At 52.0% G+C, this 10,121-nt stretch overlaps 1 protein-coding gene across 5 annotated transcripts in view; it reads right to left on the reverse strand.

The window, feature by feature from the left end:
* The window catches only part of MACROH2A1 (macroH2A.1 histone), an 80,443-nt gene extending 71,563 nt beyond the window's left edge, over positions 1-8,880 (reverse strand). For 4 of the 5 annotated variants that reach the window (XM_082381419.1, XM_082381417.1, XM_082381418.1 and 1 more), the window contains exon 1: positions 8,646-8,786. The gene's annotated coding sequence lies outside the window, so the exon portion shown is untranslated. Of the gene's footprint in view, positions 1-8,645 lie in introns of all 5 variants that reach the window. The other variant, XM_082381416.1, reaches the window with a different exon arrangement.
* Between the last annotated feature and the right edge of the window lie 1,241 nt (positions 8,881-10,121).

The raw sequence follows: 10,121 nt of genomic DNA on the forward strand, positions 1-10,121 counted from the left end.
CAGCAGTGCATGAGACAGATGTGGTTCCTGTTCTCCCAGAGCTGGTGGGGAAGAGAAACAATAAATAACCCTACAGTCATTTAAATGGTAACTGTGAAAGGCCAGTGCAGGGTGCTGGGAGAGGGGCTATGCAGAGCCCTCAGCCTGTTCTGGGGCATCAGACAAGCCTTCCCTAGAAGTCACTGATGCTCAGACCACTGAATAAAATGGGCAGGTGTCTCATCTTCTCGTAAACTGAGGTCAGGCTCCACGGTGTGTGGGCCCCTCCAGTTGCCACAGTCCATGTCTCTATGACCATGGAAGCCACAAAGTTAGGAGTCCTTGTTACTCTGACACCCGACCCTAACCCCAAGATCATCTCAGATCACCTGCCTGACAGAGAGATGGCCAAAACAGCAGAGAGCAGAATTCCTGGAAACTCTGGGGCAGCTGTGCTGACTGGCTCACCAGAATTAAGGGGGCTCAAGGCCTCTGTGATGAGAACCCTGTATTTCACCCTGTCAAGGGGGGCACCAAGTCTTAATTGATCACCGAGTGCTAAAGAGAGTCCCAGAAGGGTCTGGTTTTTCTGAAACAATTAGTTGGCTCCATTTCTTCTGTAATGAGCTCTATTTGAAAACATTCCCTGCAAACAGGTGCCCATGCTCACTCTGAGCAGGAAATGGTATGTGCACACGTGTGTGCATGTGTGTTTGCAGGGAAAAGCTGTAACTGGGCTCCTAGCAGTCTTCTGCTTTAATGCAAATGTGTTTCACAGACCAACCCCATGCCTTTGGACTAAGAGCTTTTACATCTGAATGCTTCCCCCCTTCCAGAAGGAGAAGCCTGTTCTTCTTGGAGCACAGACTCCAGCTCTGTCTACAGGCAGACCTGTCTGGGTATGTTTGGGGCTGCCTTTGTGGGAATGGGACAATGTCCTGTCCCAGAGAGGAGCCACTACCATTGAGGGAACTGATGGGCCCTAGACACGCTTATTCTTCAAAAGTAATGCTCCTGGGGTTTCCCTCTGACTTGAGTCAAGAGTCTTAGTCGACATGCTGGTGACTCCCAGGTCCCTAAGCCGGCGCACACCTGGTTGCTGAGCTCCAGAGCTGTTCTGACTGCCTGCGGCAGGGCCCACTTGTTAAGTCCCACAGGCAGGTGAACTCCTCTGGGTTTCTCAGCCCCAGCGGTGGCAAAACCATGCATCAAGCTGCCAGGCGGGAGTCACCCTGTCCCTATTTCTCTGCCCACCTCCGCAGCTCCCAGTCATTAGTAAGGTTCAACAGAGGCTTCCCTAACTTCTCAAGCCTCTTCCCTTCTCTTCGCCCTCCCTGCCTTGGTTCAGCTCCCACTACTTCTCACCTGTTCTCCCCAGCACCAGTCTCTCTCCATGGACACCAGAGGATCTCCGCCCACTTTGCTGGTTCCCCATCACCCTGAGCCAGCCACAAACAGCATCCTTCAACTACTTCTGCAGCACTGCTTCCTGCCACCCCTGCCTAGGCTGATGTCCCAGGCTGCCCCTGAATTCCTGACCTGTGAAGCTGTGTCCAGAATGTTTTTATATAGGCTGCTTCCCCTGCCTGAAACACCCTCTGTCCTCTTGCCAACCTGCTGAACTGACGCTCACATGACCCCTCTCCTCGGTCCTGACCATGGAATTGCTCACTGCTCTGTGTTCCCACAGCACATACCCCGGCACATATCTGTGTGCCTGTCTCCCCAACTCGACTCAACCTGGAGCTACTCCATGCCAGGTGCTGTAAGTCAACTCATCTGTAGCTCCCCAGGTCCCAGGAAAGATCTTAAACATCACTGCCACTCTGCTGATAGAAGAACATCTTCACGTCTTATTTGGAGTCAGGCTCCTCTCTGATAGAGCAGCCCGAGTCTTCATCCCTGCCCCAAGGGGCCTGTCCTCAAGGGATTCTGTTCCTCACCCCTCCTCATGTTCTTCCTGCACTTCTAACTATAAATCCCCAAGCTGCAGCCACAGCTCTGAAAGAATTCTGACTGAGCCATGCAGCCTCATGACATCCAGTAACCTGTGGTGATTTTTAAAACATCATTTGGAAAATGATGTGCAATCTCCAGATCAACCAATCAACGAACATGCTGGGTCCATCCTGCTCTTCAGAGGTCTACGGGATGTGGGCAGCTATGGCCAGGCACCAACGTGGGGGGAGAGAGTGGCTGTGACAGAAGTGGCTGTTGAGCACTGTGGTTAATAACTCGAATTCCAAAGTCAGACTGACCTGATTCAAGTCACAGCCCTACCACTGAAAGCCTATGTGTCCTAGGTTAGCTGCTGTAACAAATAAGCGCCCCCTCCCCCCAGCTTATTTCTCACTTGTGAAAAGTCCAAAGTGGCTTCCATGACTGGCTGGTGCTTCTCTGCAGGATGATTTGTGGATCCAGACTCCTCCCACCCTTCAATGCACAATTCAGGGTTACTACTGGAGGGAAAGGGCCATGGAGGACAACACATGGGGGCTTTCAGAGGCCAGGCCTGGAAGTGGGGCACATCACCCCTGTGATCCACTGACTAGAACGTGGTCACGTGGCCACAGCTAATTGCAAGAGAGATTGGGAAATGTCCTCCAGCTATGTGCTCCGAAGAAAAGAAGAAACAGCCAGTCTCTGTAACCTGACAGACCAACTTGAAAGCTGACCCTGAAACCAGGGTCTGAGTGACCAGTCAAAGCCTACTTTGACCCATGTCCTACGTCTAGCCTTTTCTGAGAGACGGACAGTCCTACATCATGGAGAAAGTGGCTTCTTCTGCATTCACCTTCTCTTCAGGGCACTGAGCTTGCCCACAGGAGAAACAGCAATAATACCTTATCGAACTAACAAAGCTGTGTCCTTCCTTCCTGGACTCGTCCACCAGGGGGGCACCCTGTTCAGCAAACCAGAAGCCCTCAGCCCTGTAGAGGGCCCCACAGGCTTTGAAGACAGTGATAGGTCTTCAGGCAATCCTGGCATCTGTTCGTTACTGAACATTAGCTTGGCTACTGAACATTAGCTTGGCGGTCTTTTTGACTGTTATCAGGCCAGGAAATGAAAATTCTGTGGTTGGTCCTGAAGGGATCTCTGTGGTCTTTATCTCTGCAACTCCTCCAACAATAAATCATTCACAATAGACATGAACCTTGTTTGCAGAAACCCAAAGTTCACACAGAGACACACTGGTGGAGGGGGCTGTAGAGGGAAGAGCCAGGCTCGAGTGAGAAGCAGGTCTTTGATGACAAGCCCCTCAGCGATCGAGATGAGACCGCTACAACGTGATCTGTCCTCAAAGCACAGGACAAATGAGAAGCCTGGCTGTGAGGATTCCATGAATAAGACGGACACAAAAACAAGGAGGAGGGGCAACAGAGTTCAGGAGGGCAAACGGCCATCCTACCACACCCTTCTATTCCTCACCAACAGGGCACCCTAACTGGTTCCTCAGTGCGCTGCAAACCACCTTCATTCCCACTTCTACCCTTCGGCACATGCCACTCGCTCAGTCTGGAACACTCTCTCCAGCCCTCAGTCTGGGGCAATCCTACCTAGTGGTCCCAACATGTCCTCTGGCGATGGAGACCCATTCCTGCAGTGGCTGTGCCGTGTGGCCCCCAGTCCCAGTCTAGTGTGGAGCAGCCCCACGCCCAGACTCTAGCTTTACACGCAAGGTCCCGCTGACCTCCGGCTCATCTCTCCCTATTTCCAGCAATGAGGGCTCCACCAGGCTAAATCACTCTGTTTCCTCAGTAGACACTCCTGCGGTGGCCCCTGAGCCCAGCGAAAAATCCCTTATAATGCACCTCAGCCACCATGGAAATATGTTCAATTGCTTTTCTCAGTCTTATATAAAGTGCTTTGCAAGTGCAGTTTCCAGCCCCTCCCTCCAACATGATTGCCACTCCGGATCCAATTTATATAAACATTCTAAAGCCACCTATCCCACTCTTAGCACTTGTTACACTGTATCACCACTGCCTATTTCCTTGTCTGTCTTGATGGGATGGACCAGGCTGCTCTGTTCACCACTGTATCTCTAAGAACCTACCACCCTGCCTCGTTCCTGAGAGGCCCTCAAATGCTGGCTGGGTTGGGACTGATTAGTTACAGTGGATGGGGTTCTCCTGACAAAAATGAGGGCAGCATTTCCAAAGGCCACAGGACTCAGAGATGTGGTAAGTGAGACACCAGTCCGGGACCTTCTTTGGGACCATTCGTGTGGAAGCCCAGACCCTCAAAATTCAGGGAGCTTGTGGAGCTACCTTGGGGATTCCCAAGAGGGGAACACTGCAATTTCCCTGATGGCTGAGGCTGGAGCCTGCAGAGGCCTTCTGACTCCCTGACCATTCTATGGCTCCAGCAATCTCTCTTCTTGCCGTAAGACGGGCGCAGTAACACAGACCAGAGGAAAGTACTGACCTTCCTCATATCTATAAGACGCTGACCTCTGTAAAAGATGCAGCATAGAAAACTCTTAAATAATCAGGACACTCACAAAACCACTGGAATGGTCAATGGTGAAGTCTTTTATTATCTAAGCAATGAATGTGTGCATATTGATCTTGAGCAAAATATTGATTAGAACTGCTGGGGGGCTGCGAGTAAGACAGCCCTATCTCCAGCACCCAAGGATGGAGGAATCTGAGCTATCAGCGCTCAAGTCGCTGTTACAGAGCGAGGACTGCCCCATCCATTCCCTGCAGCTGGATAAACGCCCACGTGTCCACATGCATTTGTCACCTTCCCATCAACTCCAATCACGAAGGCAAACCCGAGACACTTAATTCTGAAGCGCAGGACACTAATCCTGTTTACTGCATTCTCTTCCGTTTACTCCTATCGTACCAAATGATTAACGGTGTCGTTGCTGTCATGTCCCCAGAGGCATGCGGATATACTACACAACTATCACTCACAGAGCAGGGGTTCACAAGCTGCACTCTGATTGGCTCAGAACAGAGACTTGGTCTGGTACTCTGGCCAATCAGGAAAAACATCTCTCTCCATTCATAAAACACTACACCATAAAATGAGGCGGATGATTAAAGAACTTACAGTCCACCCTCAGTGAACCAAGGGACTGCAAACAAGGAGAGAAGGATAAATTGAGACAGTAAGTAAACCCTAAACCACACATTTTGTTCCAGCAGATACTACTCTCCTCATGTGTTAGGTTTTTAATGGCGGGAAAAAAACAAAAGCTGAACACAAGTGTTACTCACTACAAGCAGGAACAGTTAGCAGGAAGCTAGGCTGGGATTAAAATTTCACCTCTGCAAACCCACTTCGTGGTGTGCTTCCTGAGCGACACTAAAGGAACCAGCACTATTCTTCAACAACAGTAAGGCACTGTCTGCCTGCTTCATAAGGACATTTTCCTTCAAACCTCCTCTCCCTTTTAAAGGTTGTGCGAAACTCAGAGAGAATCACTCCAATGGAAGGCCATCAGAGGAAAATGTGAGCTTCAGTAGGGCAAGACCCTGGGGAGGCTTGGCATCTAGAGGCTACTCAATATTTGAACTGATGAAGCATTCCCAATAAAGGACATCTGACCACATCTTCCTCCTACTCAAGCCTTCCTCCTACTCAGAGCTTGTTACTGCTCTTAGGAAGAAGTTTAAATCCTTCAGTGTGTTTCTGATCAGGATCCTCTGTGATTTGGTCTGTTTGGCCCCCTGGCTTCACCTGACTCCCCTCTAGAATCCAGCCATCCTGAGCCTCTGGTAGTTCCCCCATGTGACCTGTTCTCATTGTTCTCAGACTCTGCACATGTGGGGCAGGTCTCAAACACTTGTCCCCACCTGCCCTCCTTTGCCCAGCCAACTCTTACTTGGCCTTTCCGTGCCTGGTAAGGGCTTGCTCCTGAATAGGTTACTGTCTGGGAGCTGCTATGGGATCTACTGTGGCCTCCTGTACTGATCCTGCAATGGCTGCCTGCCTGCCCTCTCCTCCTCATATCAGCTTCCCAAGGATAAGAACTGGGCATTTCTTTTTTTTTTTTCTTTACTAGATTACCAGTTTATTATAAAAGGATATGACTTGGAACAGCCTGATGGAAGAGATACATAGGGCAAGGTCTGGGGAAGGGCATGGAGCTTCCATGCCCTCTCCAAGTGTGCCACTCTCTCCAAATCTCCATTTGTTCACCAACCTAGATGCTCTCTGAACCCTGTCCTTTGGGGGTTTTATGGAAGCTTCATTACATAGGAGGCACGACTGACCAAATTACTGGCCACTGGTGATTGATTCAACCTCCAGCCCCCTCCCCTCCTGGGAGGTGGAGGGACATGGCAAGACTGGACATTTCTTGATCAGGTTCTGTCCCTAGTGCCTGACCCTCAAGAAAATGATTCTCAAGAAATATTTACTGAAAGCTGCAAGACACTGATCTGGAAGGCTTGATCCAAGTTAACAAGCTTTACAACTCTTTGGAATGAAGAGCTGACCCACTTGGGCTCACTCATAAGAGCTGGGGTGGGGCCCAATGTATTTCTAAACCTACAGAACTCAGGAAGGACCCATAAGCCAGGTATGGGCCCCACTGAGCCCTGCCCCTTCCCAGTCCATGTGCCAAGAATGGGGCTCTGAAAAAGCTGACATAAATCCAAAGGCACACTCAAATGAGAGCTAGAGGCTGCTGAAATTCTGATGAACACCACATATAGATTCTTGTTGGGTTTTGTCAGGTTGGGTTTTCAGTTTATGCTTCTGTTTATTTAAATAAAGCTCCTTTAAATGGCTTGGGGCGCCATTAACTCTGAAGCTATTAGAGGCAGGTCTGAGAATACATGTATGTAGTCCAAGTCTCTCTTGGAAGGAAGGGATGAGGGATCTTCCAGAGATCTGCTGTCTGGAGGACCAGAAGAAATGGCAGATTGAGACGTACCCCTCCCTGATCTTGGCCCATTTGGCATAGACCAAGCTAGTGACTTATAGTTGTGTAAAGTGTAGAGTGTCGTGTGTGATGTTCCAGACAACTCTTACAAGTTTAATAAAATGTGAGCCATCCCTTCCTCATTCTAAAGGCCCTCCCTGCCTCAAACAATTTTCATATACTTTAACCCCTTCCCTCCTACTAAACGCCTTTATCTAGGGATCAGCATTAACAATGGTAAGAGATTAAAACAACAACAAAGTGGAAAGATTTCCCACTCTCCTCCTAAAACTAGAGTAAAGAAGAATTTAAAGTCTTGAGGATTTAAAATAAGAAAGAAAGAAAGAAAAATAGGTTAAAAACACATTTATCCTCATCGGGTAGCCTCTTGTGCAAGACTGAGATGCTACTGCCCAGCTTTGGTTAGTTGTGTACAAGGGGTATTAATTCCAGTTGCAGGCATGAGGTGTCCATTTCAGAGCTAATAACTCCTCTGAAAGACTAGTAACCGAAACGTGGCCTGGAGTACGCGGATTCCATCTAATTCACAACTAGAGTGTCCCACTCAAACCTAAAACTGTTCAAAATTCCCTGAGTCCCTAGAGCAGGAAGCCTTGTAACAAAGCACTTTCCCCCCTCTTTAATGATAAAACCGCAAGCCACAAGGGTAGAAGAGAGAAGCTAGCAGGAGTGCCCCTCTAATTGTCTATTCTTATATGCTGTTTATTGGATCATTAAAGTCTTACAAGGACTTCGTGGTAATTGTAATTATTGAATTTAAGGCTTGTCTCAGCTGTTTGTATCAATACATGTCTCTTACTTTAAAACTCAGGAATATTTTTCCCTAACATCTTGTCTAAAAGAACCTTCCAAGCAATCTACTGACAAGATCCTTGAGTGATCTGTGGTCCCTGCAGGAGTGGACGTGGGGCGCGCCATTCCGCACACCTGTTGTCAGGTGGCATGGCCAACAGCATCCTGCACACTCACCTCCTCACTCCACCCCACCCCCAGCGAGTCTCTTCCCTCCCGGCCTTCTCCACCCGAGGAACCTACAGCCTTCCGGAGTTACCTTAAAAAAAACTCCCAACCACAAAGCAAACAAAAGGCCGGTCAGAAGACGAGCGAAAGCAGCGGGGGTTCCCGTGGCCCCTCTCCAGGCAGTCCCTGGACAAACTCCTCCCCGCGCCTGCCTGGCTGCAGTCCCGCAAGTATCCCCCAACCCCCCACCCCACCCTCCCAGCAGATACCAGCCAGACGCCTACACCACGGCCACCTGGGGCTCGGGCCCCACTTATTGTGCCGGGGACGGCAACTCGCCGGCGGACGGGCGCCTCACCAAGTACAACTCCCCGCACAACAGCTCCCGGGCGTCCAGGCCCAGGCCGGCCGGCCAGCTCCCCGCCGCCTCCCCCGGCCTCGAGTCCAGCCCGCCCGCCCCGGGAAGGGTCGCCGGGGGACGGGCCAGGGCTGTCTCCTGCCCACAAAAGCGCCCAGGCGCAGGCAGGAGGACGCGGTTCTAAGAGAAGTTGGCTTCCGGGTTTGCTTTTTGAACAAAACCAGAGGGACTCCCGCGCGGCCGGGGCAGGGCCTGGGAGGGCGCCGTGCGCGCGCGAGGCCCCGGCGTGGGCCGCGCTGAGTCCGGCGGCCCGAGCGCGGCCGTGCGCCGCCCGGTACGCGCCAGGCCCGGAGGCTCCCAGGCACCCTCGGCCGGAAGAGCGAGGCGGCCGGACCCGGGCGGCGGGGACGGGGCGCGCGGCGAGGGGGCCCGCGCGGCACTTACGGGGCGGCTCGGCGGCGGCAGCGGCAGCAGCAGCAAGGTGTCTGGCCCGTGCCCTCTCGGCCGCTCGCGCCTTTTCTCTCCGCGCTCCTGGCTGGCCCGCCCGCCTCCTCGCTTCCCGCCCGCGCGCCCCGCGCTCGCCCCCTCCGCCCGGCTCCGCTGCTGAGTGAACTGGAACCAGTAGCCGCGGCCCCGGGATTCCCACAATGCACAGCGCGCCGCTCGTCACATCCCATCCCGTCCCCGCGCGTCCGGCCACCCCTCCCGCGCCACCCGGGCGCCCCGGCCTTGACCCCAAGCCCGCGGCTGCGCGCGCGGGATCCTCCGCGCTGTACCGCCTGGACGTCGGTGGGTCAGTCCCCTGGCCGCATCGCGGCCCTGGCTCTGGCCCTCAGCCCTCGGTCAGCCCGCCAGGACACTGAACGCTGGGTCCCGCCCGAGCCGGGGACTCGCCCTGAGTTAAGTCCTGGGAAAGGGTCGGGACCCCGGCAGAGGCGCTTCTCCAGCGCGCGTCCCAGCCTGTGCGTCTCGAGTGACACTTATTGAGCGCCTACTGAGGGGGGCTTTTGCTGCCCATCCCTAGAAACCTTCCCATTAACGCAGGGAGGGAGGCACGATTGCTGTTACCAGCAAGCACTTTTCCCTCCCCAACCAATGCAAACCTCCCGCGCACCTCAGAACCTCCCGCTGTCTTTAGACACAAGCCCCCATCAAACCTGGTCTGCCCCGCGACCAACTAATGCGCACCCCTGAGGTTCTTCATAGTGACCCCTAGAAGTCTGGACCTGCATTGTTGCATGGAAGGCGTTTACTTCGATTCAGCAAATGTTCACTCTTGGACCCAAGTTGAGATTTACTAAGACAAACAGTGATTCTTTATCATCACACAAATTTTTTTTTTAAACTGCAGACAAGCAGAAAGAGGGGCCGATGCAAAACTTATCTTGTATTCCTAAATTGGTTTTTGGCCTGAAGGCGTTAGTGACCCATCCCAAGGACTTAAATAGGGGCCTTCCCTCTCCTTCTCTCCTCTCCCTCCACCAAAGCCACCTCAGCACCCAGCTGTGGACCAACTTTAGATAACAATACATACCCTCCGCAGAGTTGTTCTGTGGCTGCTGGAGTTGGTGATGGGAGATTATGAGTCATTAAAGACCCCTCCCTTCCCTCAAGCTGCCCCTGTAGCAGCGGTGGTAACCTCCTCCCCTCACCATGATGCTTTACACTATACTTTAAAAGTGTGCAGGCCGTTATAATGAGAGGCCCGCGCGCCGCAATGAAGAGTGGCCCCCGCTTGCCACAACTAGAGAAAGCCCTCGCACAGAAACAAAGACCCAACACAGCCATAAATAAATAAATAAATAAATACTTTAAATAAATAAATAAATAAATTTTTTTAAAAGTGTGCAAAGCAGTGTCCAAAACATGCCATTCACACATCCATTAATTCAATTAACTACTGTGGTCATACTTTGTGCC

Source organism: Balaenoptera borealis (genome assembly GCF_965194805.1).
Source record: "Balaenoptera borealis genome assembly, chromosome: 2".
In the NCBI taxonomy this organism is placed as follows: Eukaryota; Metazoa; Chordata; class Mammalia; order Artiodactyla; family Balaenopteridae; genus Balaenoptera; species Balaenoptera borealis.